The sequence below is a fragment of the Leptonotus elevatus genome, chromosome 3 (genome assembly GCF_054856555.1).
Source record: "Leptonotus elevatus isolate MCC_2025b chromosome 3, RoL_Lele_1.0, whole genome shotgun sequence".
NCBI lineage: Eukaryota > Metazoa > Chordata > Actinopteri > Syngnathiformes > Syngnathidae > Leptonotus > Leptonotus elevatus.
This window is the reverse complement of record NC_141241.1, coordinates 11,370,107-11,384,568: the sequence shown is the minus strand read 5'-3', so window position 1 is coordinate 11,384,568 and position 14,462 is coordinate 11,370,107. Positions and strand designations below refer to the sequence as shown.

The following is a 14,462-nucleotide window of genomic DNA, read 5'->3' as shown; positions in this document are numbered from 1 at the left end:
CCACGGGTGGATCAAGGCCGCTTTTCACCCGAGACTCAACACTACCTGGCCCGCTCACCACTAAGGCCAACTCGAAACACATGGGGCAAGCGTGGGCTTATTACTCCACTTTGACAAGAACAACAATTGGCAAATTTGTTCTGGCTTGGTTGGGGGGGGCGTTAAAATACTGTAGGCTGGGATGTCGGCCAGAATAAACATAGCTGACCTCGACAAATAGATCAGATAAACGTGATGGAAACTCCTGAGATTGAAGCCTATGACGATATGTGTGTGACTGAGATGACATCACGCAGGGGTTAAACTCCATCTGTGTGACGATTTGTGAGGTCTGAAATGCACCAGAAATGATAACCCCTCATGGACAGCAGCAGATAAGAACGATCACTGGGATTCCAGTCACACCAAACTAAAGGGGGTCCTTGAGCTAGTGGAAGATAGCGAACATTTTGGATTGCTATGGCGGAGAGCAAAAAACAGAATTTGAATTGCATCAAATTAACTTTAGTTACATATTGGTAACTCTTTACCTCGCTTGGCCACATGCAAACAGATCATGTTTAATTAGTGGCTAAAACTGAAATCCAGCCTATCCTAGCCTAAATTCATGTGAAAATTGAATTTTACTTGGCCTTAATGCTTTTTTTGGGTGGGGATCTTGAAATGTACTGTTCACTCCCAGCCATTTTCACTGAAGCAACCCCCTTCACCTCGAGCTGTTTAACTGGATTTTGACTGATTTTGCAAGGCCCACAGAATATTGTGTTCTATTGCTATAAAAACATGGAACCTACCAAAAGAAAGATTAGAGTCTCTTCTTTCATCAGGAAAAAAAGTATATTTCTATCGGTGTCCGTTTTGCAGCAATTAGCATTAGAATATAGCTAAGTTTCATCATTATTCACAAATCTGCTTAAAACTATGGGTATCAGCTTGTTTGCCACTTGGCCCTGGTTGATCTCTTATACTTTGCTGCCACCTGCTGGCCGTTTTTGTAATTACTAAAATTTCTCTTATCCGTTCTCTGCAGTTCAGAGACTGCATCAAAGCCTTATGTATGCTCTAGCATAAAAAAACACATTAAAAAAATGTATAAATACGTCTTTGGGACAAATAAAAGACTTAAAATAAAACATATTTCTAAATTTTTGAGAGCAAATGAGTTAAGAATCTTAGTAATTTAGATTTATATTTACAATTATTTCAATAAAAATATTAATTAAATATATTAACTATATATAATATGTACAATACAAAATTATACATAACATGAATATAAAATAAAATAATATAACATAAAAATTGGTAGGCCTCCTCCAATCGTGCCCTTGTGAATTGAATCGTATCCATTTCGGAAATTTAAATCGATACCCAAGTCATCACTACGTGCTTTTTTCTATCATTTTCGAGGCAAAAAGGGGAAATTACTCAGTCTATCACATTTTGTGCAACCGATAATGAAGTCGTTTTTTTCCCGTATAATTATCATAAAGTTACATAAGACATATATACAGATTCCACTGGGTGCTGAATTTCTCAAAGACAAGTCATGTATGCCAATTTCGGTTTACAATTATTCCTTGATCTGCAATGAGAGCGCTTTGAAATTTCCACTAATTCTTGATCAAACAAATAGCAACACAGCCCAGATCTCACGGTCAAAATTAACAACTTTTTACTCAAATCAACTCAGGATTGTATTGAATTCAACAAGACGGTCTAAACTAATTGGAATGGCAACGACCATTTTCATAGAGGGATTACAACACAAGAGACTTAACACTCTTTCAAATGCCCCATAGCGGACAATTTGTAGTCCCCCCCCCACCTCTAAACACAGCAGGGAAAACCCAAAACAAAGTGGCGCCGAAAAACAACCAAAACATCTGCGGGGCATCGGGCCCCGCACACACACTTTTAAGCCAAGCAGATGGTTTGTCTCCGCCATCACCCTCACACACATACACACGGATCACACTGCAGAGCCGCCAAGCTGTCAGAGAAGGGGGTGGTAGCCGGGATGCAGGCTTGAAAAATTAGAAAAATCACACATGAACATCCGTGCTTGTGTGTGTGTGCGCGCGTCTGGACTTCTTCTCTGTCTCTCGGCCTCGCTCAGCGCGATGCAGACCTGTTGAGACAGCGAGGGCCGACTCCTGTTTAGACTGGGCCGGCGCCAGTCGTCCCCTCGAGTCGCCCTCAGCAGCGACAGGTGAGACGCTTCAGTCGGCCATCATCACGCTCGCCGCTGACAACGCTGTGACACGCCACAGTCAATCCATCACTCCTGTCACAAGCCCAAAACTCCCCATTTCACATGTAGTGTTAAGGAATTTCCCTTTCATTGATGTAAGAATGTCTCCAAATCTTTTTTGTGAATTCTGAAGATGAGAATGGCAGGCATCACAGGACACACAGCAAGAAACAACAGTCTGTTTATTATTGACTATAACGACCAAGGTGCATTTAACTCATTCACTGCCATTGACGGCAAAAAATTATTTTTAACTATTTCTATTAGTTTCACATTTTTTTTCCACTTTTGTTAACAAGAGTATGAAAACCTAGAAGAAAATGTATTGTACGTTTAGAACAGATATCAAATTTGTGATTAATCGTGAGTTAACTATTGAAGTCATGCGATTAATTAAAAAACATTTTAATTGTCGGACGCCCCTAATTATTTAATAATATTTTCTTTTCTTTTTTATTACTTAATTATTTAAACTCAAGATTAATCAAAAAATTTATACTATATATGTTCTATATGTACAATACATATTTTTTGTAGGTTTACATACTCTTGTTAACAAAAGTGGAAAAAAAATGTGAAACTAATAGAAATAGTTAACTCTTTGACCGCCAAAAACGTTTAATAACGTTTAGTAAAATCCAAATGAGTGCCGCCAAAGACGTTAAAAGACGTTCACTATGTTTTTTGTTTTTGTTTTTTTTAAACGGGTGGAGGAAAGCCTTGGCAAGCTGTGCTGAAAGTATCAAGCAGGTCGAGTTAGTATAATGCCTATTTTTGGGCACTAGATGGCAGCGATGACTCTCTTTGGACAAGATCGGGTAGGCGTCAGTAGAAGACGTGAGGCGGAGCTAGAGTGTTGAGGGAAGAATGGCTGAAGAAGCGAAAATGGCGACCGGTTGCAAGCAGCTCACGCTTGAGCATTTTTTTCAAAGAGCACATTGATGATGATGATGGTGACGCCGAAGTTGGAAGCGTTGACGCCGATCGCGTCGTAAAGCCTCACCGGCTAGCGATGCTAACGCCGGAAAACGAGCACTTCTGCACAGGCGGACGTTCAATCGGACGATGAAGAGTACCCCGAGTCCAATGCATATTCATCGGAGGAGCGGGTACAGTCTGATCACGGAGAAGACACTGGTTCTGGACTACGATGACACCATGAATGGAGTGGATAAGATAGATCAGAACATCTCTTACCACCCGGTATAGGAACCGAAGGACATGAGGAAGCCAGACGTAACACCAGGTCACCGTATCATGATCCTGAGAGTAGACTTGATGACAACATGGCCATACACACTGCAGTATATACCTGCTACTCCCCGGAAAAAAAGGCCAGCAAGAAAGTGCACGCGAAGGGGCAATCGCAGTGAAACTAATCTGCATTTCACAAAGCATGTTCAACAAACACAGAGACTCACCCTGAACAGCCAGTTGACATGCCCTGAGATAGGAAACTCTGCGTTTTCAGTTCCAGGACAGCTGATTTGAGGTCGTTATATCAACGCAGAGTTGTTTTACCAGGCCACACTAAAAAGTCCACATCAATGGAGCCCCGATTCGTGGTGGCGCCCTCTGCTACCGAGTGTTTTTTTTACACCTCTCAACTGAAAATCTTAATGCGATCATACATGTCTTTAGAAAAAAAAGTGCAATAGAGGAAGGCGGCGTGGGACAATTTTGCTAACCCTATAAAAACATTATTCAAACGGTTAAAAGAAATAAAAACGGAGCGCAACACACAATATATGCTGTGATGTGAGTGCATGACTTTGGCTGGTAATGTTGAAAATATAAGGACGGATTAAGTTGTGTATGTAGGTGATGGAATGTGACGTGAAACGGTACCGCTCAAAAAGATAACTGTCCGGAAATGCCAGAATATCTATGCTATGATAACAATCTCACGACGAATATTTCATTACCCGCGCAATCATGCGCCAACTTCATCAATAGGTATTTTTACGCAAAAACTCGCTGCAGCGGACTTTATGGATGAGGAAATGTGGCTGAAAGGAGGCGGGGACAGAGAAAACCTCGAGGTTCATTGTGGAAAACCGGCAACCGACCAGGCTTGGTTCATGGAACATGTTACTACGGTAACTGACCGAGAGCTTAAATTACCTCTTTTTATGAAAGATTTACCTCTTTTTCTCTGGTTTCAATTACCAACCTTTCTGAAACGGAAAACACAGTTTCCCACATTTCAGGGTTTCTTGACCCAGAGTTCTCACTAAACCTGCTTTGTGAAATAGACCCCAGATGTCTAAAGTTCAAATTGTTAAATGTATTTTTTCTGTCTTATTAATTGTTTTTAGCAAATATTCATACATTTTGAATTTGATCCCTGTATTGCACAAAATCTGTGACTGTGGCATGATTACCACTGCTATAGCATCTTTCTTCTTCTTTTTTAAACAATCAGTAAGCGTTTCAGAAATGTTGAAGTTTTCTATGTGGAACTCTTTCCCATTCTTGAACTTCAGTTGCTCAACAGTCCGAGGTCTCCGTTCTCGTTTGCACAAGTCATAATGGGCACACATTTACAATGGCAGGTCTGGACTGCTGGCAGGTCATTCTAGTACCTTTTACTATAAAGTCACATTGATTGAATGTGCAAAAAAAAAAGTAGTTTGGATTTGTCTTGCTGAAATAGGTAGGAACATACATGAAAAATAAGTTGCTTGGATGGCAGTATATGTTTCTTCAAAACCTGTGAGGCAGTGTTGCCAACTCCCCAGTAAGGAAAGTTGCTATTGCCTGTCCTAAAAGTCGCCCGAAGTTGCTAAATGATGTCATTGCCTCATTTACATAATTGGCAATTTGCATGTAATAGTCATGGACGCTGTAGGAGAGAGGCAAAAAGTGAATTTAAAAACACCCTAAAGAACACAAGAAAAAGTCGCTAGATTTGTCACTAGTCGCTTTTGACAACAACAAAAAAGTCAAATTTTGTCAAATTGTCAAATTTTGCAAGAAAATCGCCAGGTTGGCAACACTGGTGTGGGGACTTGGAACCTAGACTTGGAAATATTCCAACAAATGTTGGAATTTGGAATTTTGGTTGGAATTTAGACTTGGAACCTATCACTTGGAACTTTCTATGATCCGGACTCAAGTCCCATTCATTGTGTATGGCAACCCTCCAGCCGTCATGGTATATTCGCATGGGCACTAACACCCCCCTATACCATCGCAGATGTTGGCCTGGTCCTTTTCTACTTGGGCACGGAGGACGCGACATTCAACATTTGGACTCGTCAGACCACAGCACACTTTTCCACTTTGAGTCATTCAATCTCGGATAAGCCTGGCCCAGAGAAATCGATGGCGGTTCTGGGTGTTGATATGACTTTCGATGGTAGAGTTCTAACTTTGTAGATGTAGCGACAAATTGTGTTAACTGACTAAATGGTTTTCTGAAGTGATCCTAAACTCACGTGAGAATGTCCTTTGCATGATGATGCCGGTTTTTAATGCAGTGCGGCCCGAGGGATCGAAGGCATTCAATGTTGGCTCTCAGCCGTGCCGCAGAGATTCTCTAAATTCTCGGAATCTCTTGATCATATTATGGACCGCATCAAAGAGGCATCAAATTGAAATGAGAGAATTGCTGCAACTGTTTTGTTTTGAAATGGTGGTAAACTTGTTTGTAATTGCATGCCTTGAATGCTTACATGCTACTCTGAGCAATTAAAAAAGGTTTTAGGTGAAAGTTTGAACCTGAAATTATATCATACTGTATTTTATATTTCCATTATTGCAAGTGAGTCCAAATTCAAACAAACTGGAACTTTATTAGCATCTTGGATGTATTCAACCAACAATGGTTATTTTTGATTTTGTCATTAAGATTTATTTACTGACAAAATTGGATTAGAGGTTAGGGTTAAAGGACACTATCACAAATGACCTCTGGCCTTAAACATTATTACTAACAAAAATCTGGCACACGCAGTGGGTGAAGGTGTACAACTGTGCTATAGAATGAGTTAGGCCTTGAAGGAGGTCTGGCACTACTACTGACTGCCATTCTAGTTTTATACCTCGACGTAATAGGCAGACAATAAACACGCAACTTAGACATGTTTTGTCAACAGTGTGTGAAACTGTTCAAAGTCACCTAGAAAATGAGAGGTGACGTGTTGCATTGTTGGCTGGCTTCCATCAGATCGAGTTTCTTTTATTGCATGTACATATACTGTATGAAGCAGCATGCCTGCTGTGTGCTGTATAACAAGACAGGGCTCCTTCACGGAGTGCTGATCACACCCAACAGTCGGCCAGTTCAAGTTTTTGGAACTGACGATTTATTTTATCCAACGTGTCTGGTTACTTTTCATGCATTTTGTGTCATATGGCTTGAATTACAGGATTTGAAACATAACGCAGAGGTTTTTACAATCCTTTTTTTTGTGAACTTGTGATCAAATTTGCAGATATACGAATTCCCCAGCGCTGTAATATAATTTGCCCCCTTATGAAGGTGAATATTACACTATTCCCCCACGACAGCTTTACAATCTTCAAGGTTAAATGAGGACCAATTGCTAAGCAATATATTACCTCTAGACCGTTCGCAGTTAAATGGGCTGATGGTTATAAATATTAGTAATTATTCGGGGGAAAACACAAGACTTCTGCGCTGAACTAATGATCAATAAATCAAAACTGTCCCTACGTTCACCCCTGTGCGGGATTTGACGCACACAAGGCTTGTCATAAAACGAGATCACTGAGGAATTTGCTATTTATTGCTGCTTACCAAGCACTGACAGTGGACATCTGTTTAAAATGCGCGGTGAGGGCGTGCGTTGTGTGGAAAGCATTCCTCGCAATGTTGGGCGACCCCGGACGGCGTGCGACCAGACGTTTGAAATGTTGCCACTGAAATGAACGGGCTCAGCAGTTTGAATGAGCCTCCATGAAGAATATCAGTCAGCCATAACGGAGATGACAGGTAACACAAAAAGACCTTTTGTTATGGATGTTACTACAAAAAAGAAATGCAAATAAAAAAGGCTAAAAAATTCTCCAGGTCTTAACAGTTTGATATTTCGAGATTTAGAATAGTCCGTCTCCGTTTGTCCCATGTACCATTATTTACTAGCCGCTTGGCTACAGTACAGTATGTCCAGCAAGATAAAGTGTTTTTGCCGAGGCCTGAAAACAAAATAGCTTCAAAACGCATAGATCACAAAACCATGACATCATGGAGGCAAGATGAAAAAGAGCTCTGATTCTATCACATTATGCAGGATCAATGGTAGCTGCTTCTAAGAATCTACACATTCATACATATTTGATAAATATATATATTTTTTTAAATCACTATACCGTGTATCACAATCCAGAGTAGTATTTCATCAAAACATTCCTCTTTTTTTTTCTAAGCGTGAGAGCCCACCTTTTCAGTCATCACTGTAAATCGTGTGTGGGTATGTTTTAACTTGAAGGCCGCATTTGAAAGCATTAAAAATCATAGGTTTATTAAGTAATTTGACCTTTCATTTCTTTTAACTTTGCACCAGTGAGACTTGGCTCAGTGAAAATACAGTAGATTGATATACGGAAATGGAAATCAATTCGACTTTGCTCTACTTCAATACAAGTTGAACGGGGCAGTTGTGGTGTGAATTAAGTTCATTCAGCATACATGTGACAACAACCCTCTGTTCTGCCATTTGTGAACTATACTGACACATGCGCATGTCTTCTATTCTCAAAAAGATTTAAAATTGTTTTTATTTATATAGGAAAAAACATGATGGTTTGGAAAAAAAAAAGATTTAGATTGCTCTTTTTTTCTTGTATTAATTAGAATAAAAGAGATAATTGTTATCATGTTGTGATTAGTTGTTTACATGTAGTGGAAATTCCACATACTCACGGGGGCACCTACGGATAAGCATATTAGTGGATTTGAAAAAAAAATATTTTTTTTTTAAATATATTTACTTTTTTTCATACAAAAAGCATGTTGAATTTTAATCAGTGTTTTCCGTTTGTATCTATTCGCAGGGTTCCACTCCACTGCACAAGTCATATAATAACGTAATATATCTTATTTTTTTCTTTGCAGTTTTTCCACTTCTGTTGATGTATCAAGTTAGATTAATGAATAGGATTTTCAATCAGTACAGGAATGCATATGACAAATTAAATAGGGTACCTCCTACTCTGGCTCATTTGTGATGTTACTGTTTACATTAATATTGTGGGGAAACTCAGTCACATTAATGCTAATATTTGCTCTCGACAGTAGCTTGCTGTATTTTCTGTATCTAATTTCACACACTCCACTTGAGTCCCATAAAAGTATGATCAATTACAGAGCCCACCGGATGCGCGCACACGCAACAAAAAACAATAACGCACACTGAAATGTCCGCTGTGACCAGCCCGAGTGAGTCTCCTCTTGCAGCACTCATTCAAAGCCTCTAAAAGCCTCTTCCATTTAACAGTGGGCCCCAGGCTGTGAGTGACAGCCAACAGAATGGACCGTATGTTGTCACGTTCTCAGCCTGGAGGGAGGCCTGGCACAGCACTCAGGAAGGAGGGAGGAGGTCTGGGCATGTGCCACAGACCAGCAAACTGGAGCAGAGTTTCACATGTCCATGGAGAGAGTTGCTGTTGCCTGCAGGCAGAGTGGCACGGGCGGCTGGCCTTTTGTGTCCAACGTGAATGAAGATTTGATGAGATTTGATCACCATTTGACCAAAGAGCATCTCAGCCTTGTGAGAACATTGTCCAGATGTTGTTTGATCCGCTCTTGTGTTTCCAGTTTAGAAAAACATGCGGTACAGCATGACAACTGCTTGACCTCCTATTGAACTGGAGAGGGCAGAAGTGACTGTGCTCCAGTTTATACAATGTAATGAATGACAGCATGGAGCAAAAATATATGTTAGGGCGGGTTTCTATTGTGGAGCTTGTTCTACTGGAAATGGCTAAAGATTGATTTATTAGGGACACTTGCACGATCTAGTGAGCGTCCACACAAGAGCTGCATCACAATATTTTGCCTCTGAAATGAGCAAGTGTATAAATCAGGTTGTAGTGAAGAATTAGATTATGCCGCAAAACACAAAATAAAAAATAAGCAACGCAATTTAAAAATGTATGAAATATACATTAAAAAAACAAACAAATGATATGCATATGATATAAATTAGAATATGAATGCATAAATATTAGATCAATTAAAAAAATTATAATGGTGAAAAAATAAAGTATAGTCGGAAAGGAAAGAATTTGAAGTTGGTTGAAGAACAAAAACTCAGAACAAAAAGATTAAGGCTTGGACTCACATCCAAAATCCACATTTGCTATTTGTTTACTGTTTAACCTGTGAGTCCCAAATAAACTCAAATGGGTTACTATTGGTAATTGTAGTTTTGCTCAAAAACATGTCATGTTCCAAAAGCATGAAAAATCTAATTTTGTCAAAATGGAAAATCGAGTGCACTTATATAGCACTTTATCTACACCCTATAATGCACTTTTCAAGCCTCATATTCACTTTTTAAAAATATATCAGAGAGTACACTGACGCACTAGCGCAGCTGCGTCAATCTAAGGAACGTTTTTCCTTTTAAGTTTAAAATAACTTACTTTAACAGCAAGGATCCTTCGCCGTACACTGACCAACAGCAAAACTCTGTGCGTTTTTCTCTTTTTTCACTTTTGGTCAAGTTTTAAATCCATCGATGTTCTGTTGTAGCAGCTAGCTAGCGCTAAGCTAACCAGGGAGGCTTCACCGCGTTCAAGTTAGCAAACTCCCGTCGCTTCTAGGGCGGCGTCAGAGGCCAGCAGTGAAATCACGACAAAGCCTTGATAAGCTTACTGGCTGATAAACAGTTTCATTTAATGCCATTAGCTGGCTAAACATTCTTGTACATGCGCAAACATTATGGTATGGCCCTTGAAGAGCACACGATGCTTTGTGCTCCCCGATTTGCACAGTTGTTGTTTTTTTTATTGTTGTAACATCCACTTTACTTACACATGTAGTAACAGACTATTAAATAACAATGAACCTGAACTTACGAGAAACGATAGTAAAGAAATAGTAGTCTTAAAATAGACACGGGGGGGAGAAGAATCAAAGAACAAGAAAAAATGTGAAATTGATACTTTGCCCATTGTCTGGCCCCTATGTGCGGCTACCTTCACCTATAAAAAAAAAAAAAAAAAAAACTCAATCAGGGTCTTTGAAAGGGTCTTTAGATCCAGCAAACGGTGGGGGGCGGGTGGGGGGGCAGGCTGGCCTATCCCGTTCAGGTATGCAAGCGAGAAAGGCGACGTGGAGCGAGGGCGAGGTGTTGACAGTGAGTGGCAGGTGGAGCGACTGTTTCACAGTTCACTTGGAGATGCATCAAGCATTTTGGACGGCCTCCTTTTTGCAACGGCGTCGGCGGCGCCGTAACGCGATACCCGGCCCGAGGGATACTGTAATGTTCTTACACGAATCGCCCCGAACCAAACCATAGCCTCCTGGTGACAAATGATGCGTGCTTTCCGCTGTCTTTCTTGCTTTCCATTCCGAAGAGCTTTTCAACTTTTGTTTCGCACGCTCGTGTTGTGACAAGGCCTCTCAATTGATCGAGCCGTGCCCCAAGATCTGACACGACAGCGTGTTGCCTTCTATTTGTTGATTACTATTGATTTTCTTTGATACTTCATTTAAAAATCAATGGCAGGAGCACAAGAAAAATAGGCGCAGTTTACACGTGCTTTAACATACTATTGTGCGGCGGAGAAGGCCGCGCTTTTTGGCAGTCGCCGTGATGGAGGCAGCCAATTAGGCGGAAAGCTCTTAACAGGTGAAAGAGAGAGGCCCGGCTCGGATCGATGGCGCGCTTTCTTCTCCAATCACAGAAAGTGGTCATAAATTACGGCACATCTGTTTTGTTTCCACGACGGCCACGAAGCACGGAAGCAACTTTTTTATTTGTTATTTCTTGGGATCCCTCACTCTGTCCAGGAGTCGCACTTGTGAGCCGTCTTCCATCATTACATGGCACACGGAGAGGACAAGCGTCACATAACAGTGCTGCGGCAGCGTGATATATGTCAGGGAAATTTGACCTGTCTCACTAAATGTAAATTTACAACGGAGGTGTTTGTCTATTTGCTCTAAGTTATGCTCGGCTCCGCATACAGGCCACTCTAACTGTATTAGGCCCATATGGCACATAAACACATTTTATATGCATTTTGACCTTTTCGTCAACACGCCAACTGCTTGTCCGGAGAAACACGGTAAAGATGTAGGCGGGAAATTTCCCTTGTATGACGTGACAACGCACCCCGTTACATCCTTAGCGGGTCTGTTACTATTTCATATATTTCGAATCAATGATGGATTTTTCTGTCGATTAATTGATTTTATTTTGTGTTAAACTGCATTATCAAACCATTTTTCCTGATGATTGTTTACTCATTGTAATTGTAGTCAAATTGTGTTGTTATCCACGTAATAGCAAATGTTTTCAAAAGTTATTTCGAGCATCCTACTGGAAGGGATTGTGTTTAATGACCTTGAAGGCCCCACTGTACTCTTACTTACAATTCTACCCTCTCATATAACCATCTCCATAGCAACACGTGGGTTAACCTTAACTCTGTACAAAACAGACAACTTGATTGAATTGTATTCACAATTTTAAAAAAAAGAGACTATTTTCTAAGAAAGATTGATGTTATCATGACGCGTTAGAATTTCTTTTAGTCTTGTCGGTGGCACGAATCTTTTCCTCTCTTATTCACACTTCCCTCTCACCACCCCCTTTAGCCCCAAATCAAGCATGCAGAAAGGAGCAGGCAGGTCGTCTCCAGCAGACCCGAACGCTCTGTTCTCAGAGTACTCACCTTTCACCCGGCGTGAATGTGACGCGGCATCGCTCGGGCCCCTGCGGCCCCGCGGAGACCAGAACACAACACCCGCCAAACAAACGAGCGAGGAGATCCAGTGGGGCTGCTGAAAGACACAAGGTGGCATAAAGAAAAGCAGGCAGCGCAAACAAGCCAGCCACATTGTAGAAGAGACATAGAGATGACACTGAGGTTACATACGGAGAAGTTGAGGCGCCTTCTTCTTACATAAGGAGGCAGGTGGCTTTGTGCGCGGACCAAAGCTGATAGTGTGCTGCGTATCTCATCTCTGTGCTGTAACACAAGCGACATCATTTACACTTAAAAAAAAAAAAAAAAAAAACACAATTTATAAAGTGGAACATTCACAGTTGGATTTGGAGTTCAAGCAATATTTTTGGGACCAACCAGTACAAACCAGTATGTTCAGACCCTTGGTACAATATGAGCCAAACAATTAAATACCAATTACAAACACACATTAATTCAATTATGCACACTCTAAAAACAGTTGGGTCAAAAATAACCCAGCTATGGGTCAAAAATGGACCGATCCTCTACTTGGGTCAATTTGACCCAACTTTGAGTCAAGAAATGGGTCTTTTAGTGTCAAACAACTCATAAATATTATTTAGATCCTTTGCTTGGGTCAAAAAATTGGGCCAGTGACCCAAGAAAAGGATTTTACCAATATTTATGACCCAACTTCATAGTTCAAATAAATAACCCAAAAAGCTGGGTTGGTCCCCAAAAATTTAGTTATTTTGTGGGTTATTAATTTTACTCAACTTTTTAGTTCAAATAAATAACCCAAAATGTTTGGGCGGTCCCCCAAAAATAACACACTAAAAACACTTGGGTCAAAAATAACCCAAATTGTGTCAAAAAGGGACCGACCCAATGTTTTGGTTTATTTTCCTAAAACAAATAGTTAACCCACAAAACAACCTATTTTTGGGGACCAACCAAACGTTTTGGGTTATTTATTTGAACTAAAAAGTTGAGTAAAATGAATAACCCACAAAATAATTCAATTTTTGGGGTCCGACCCAGCTCTTTGGGTTATGTGTGTAAACCAAAAAGAAGAGAATAACCCAAAACCCACTATTTGGGGTTGTTTTGTGGTCGATTCATTTTGACAACAAAAACATTTTACAAACCAATTTTTGGGTTATTCATCTTACCCAACTTTTTGGTTTAATAAATAACCCAAAACATTGGATCTGTCCCTTTTTGACCCAATTTAGATTATTTTTGACCCAACTGTTTTTACAGTGCATAGTTCTCAAGTTAAAATTTTGAACATCCCGGTGTGATCATCAGAGTGATGATGATGATCGATGGAAAAACACATTTGGAAGTACAATTTGGAAGTCAATCAGTTTTATGGAATGAATTTTGGAGGTTTTTTTCATGATGGATTATGAAGAAAATTCAAGGTCAATGAATCATATAATAATTGATCACACCACAAAGCAACTTCATTTAGGCTTTTCATTTACCGGTAGATTTTTGTAAATGTTTTATGATTCTCAATTACATAAATTCGCCACTGATTCACTGAGTCCTCAAATCAGTGGCGGTTCCTAACAGATGCTCTATCACTATTAGTTCCCAGGTGCATCATCCATTGAAGAAAATAAACACACCTCCTCAAATAGACAAGTGTAAACAAAGGCCTCCCTTCTATGCAGTGCTCATTGTAATGAGGGCTGCGTTTAATTTTTTTTTTGAATAATCGATATCAAATCGGGTTTTTTCTTTTCTAGGCTGATATCAATTCAGATTATTTTAATATATATTTTTCCGATTAATTATATCGGGTGCTCCCTGGGGAGGTGTTCCGGGCATGTCCTACCGGCAGGAGGCCCCGGGGACGACCCAGGACACGCTGGAGAGACTACGTCTCACGGCTGGCCTGGGAACGCCTTGGGATCCCATCGGAGGAGCTGGCTGAAGTGGCTAGGGAGAGGGAAGTCTGGGCTTCCCTGCTAAAGCTGCTGCCCCCGCGACCCGACCCCGGATAAGCGGAATTGAAGACGGAACGGAACGGAAATTTTTCCGATAAATTGATCAGAAAATAGAATTGTAAAGGCCTTTTTTCTTGAAATGTACAGTTCACGAGAATTTAAAAGTATGTCCTTACATTTATGAAGGATTATTGCACTTTATGACAAATCAGAATCTTAATAATTTATATTTACAATTATTGAATTTGAATTATGAAAATGTTTTCATCTCATGCTGATGTCAATGTCTGTGTAACACTTAAGTGATTATAATACGTTACTTTCATAAATATAACCAGTTACTGCCTCAACAACATTTAAAT

At 40.2% G+C, this 14,462-nt stretch overlaps 1 long non-coding RNA gene across 4 annotated transcripts in view; it reads right to left on the bottom strand.

Moving 5' to 3' along the window:
- Nucleotides 1-10,114: 10,114 nt before the first annotated feature.
- LOC147176936 (uncharacterized) overlaps nt 10,115-14,462 on the bottom strand; it is a 46,171-nt gene continuing 41,823 nt past the window's right edge. For 2 of the 4 annotated variants that reach the window (XR_015094346.1, XR_015094347.1), the window contains 3 exons: nt 12,332-12,424; nt 12,128-12,236; nt 10,115-10,429 (listed from right to left, as the gene is read on the bottom strand). This is a non-coding gene — a long non-coding RNA (uncharacterized LOC147176936). The remainder of the gene's footprint in view (nt 10,430-12,127; nt 12,237-12,331; nt 12,425-14,462) is intronic. The other 2 variants (XR_015094348.1, XR_015094349.1) reach the window with 2 other exon arrangements.